Genomic DNA, 1,465 nt, shown 5'->3' on the forward strand with positions numbered 1-1,465 from the left:
AGAGGAGAAGGGGAGGGGAAGGGTGGAAAAACTGCTAGGACAACCTGGAGGGGGGCCTGTTGGTATGTAAGTAAATAAAATAATCAAGAAAGTGCTGGGAAACAAATAAGCAACCTATGATTTCACCAAATTTCATGTCCTGTTTGATTTGGATTTTATATGTATTTTCTCCTCTGACTATAATTTCAAATTACTGTATTATGGATTGATTTTGTTTCTTTGTCCTTTATCATCACTCTCTGTTATTATTTAAAAAACCTCGCTTCCCTGATGTTTCTCTCTGTCTGTCTCTCTCTGTCTGTCTCTCTCTCTCTCTGTCTGTCTCTCTCTCTGTCTCTGTCTCTCCGTCTCTCTGTCTTTGTCTCTCTCTCTCAATATTTTACAGCCTATATCGGCTTAAAAATCAATATATTTGGGAGTGTGCGTGAGTGCAAGTGTGCATGTGTGATAGGATTTCAGTATCACTATACTGGTATCACTACTTAGTGATTATTATCAATTGTAAATGAATGTGCCTAAGAGACTGGTCTTTATTTCAAAATAGAATTAAAAAGAGTTGAATTAACATTAGATAATATTTAATATATTATTTTTATGCCTTTATTATTTCTAATTCTTATTCTGGATCTGTTAAAGCCTTTGTTGAAAAAAAATAATGCTTATCCACGGTAACTGTTTTCTGCAAGAATCTGATTCTTAAATGAATCTAGCATTGTTGACAGGTACTGATAATAGCTATGGGATTGATAAGGAAGGAGAGGTAAAATAAACCAAAATGAACAGAGGAAAGAGTTGAGATTTGACCTGGTTTCGGTAAAGGGCATTTGTGTTTTCTGAGGTTTCCATAATTTGCAAACTTTTTAAGATCTGGGATAAAAAAGGTATGCCATCACAGATGGAGGAGTAAGCCATTTAATCCTTCAGCAAAAGCTGGGATGTATGCCCTGGCATCCACTGGATATCTTCGCAAAATGGAACATCAATGTCTCTAGAAACCCCTTTTTTACCTGTAGTTTGAGCTAATGCCTAGATATCTGTAGTCAATGCCCCTTTCCTTTTTCTCTCCTGTGCAATATAAATGTCAAAATAGTACGCTCAGTCGTTTATATTCATTGCCTTAATATATTTGATGTCATTCTCGAAAGAAAATGAATATGAGCATAAAACATCTCCTTAGGAAAACAAATATGAATGTGAAGAAGGAAGCAGGAACTCACTCTGGGAACTGAAAATGGGCTTTCTCAAGGTATATTGTATAATTGTTTGTAAAGACACTGACAAGGAAGCTGTGATTGAATCCTTTAGTTTTAATCATAACATGTGTTTTATGCTCTTAAAGATAACTGCTGAAGACACAACTGTTTGATACTTCTCTGAATGAATCTGAATTTTTATTCCTGCATGTTTTAAAATGTAGGAGTGAGGCTGGATGTGCAGCTCAGTGGCTGAGCATTTGCCACACAGA

The sequence above is a fragment of the Mus caroli genome, chromosome 6, assembly GCF_900094665.2.
Source record: "Mus caroli chromosome 6, CAROLI_EIJ_v1.1, whole genome shotgun sequence".
Taxonomy (NCBI): Eukaryota; Metazoa; Chordata; class Mammalia; order Rodentia; family Muridae; genus Mus; species Mus caroli.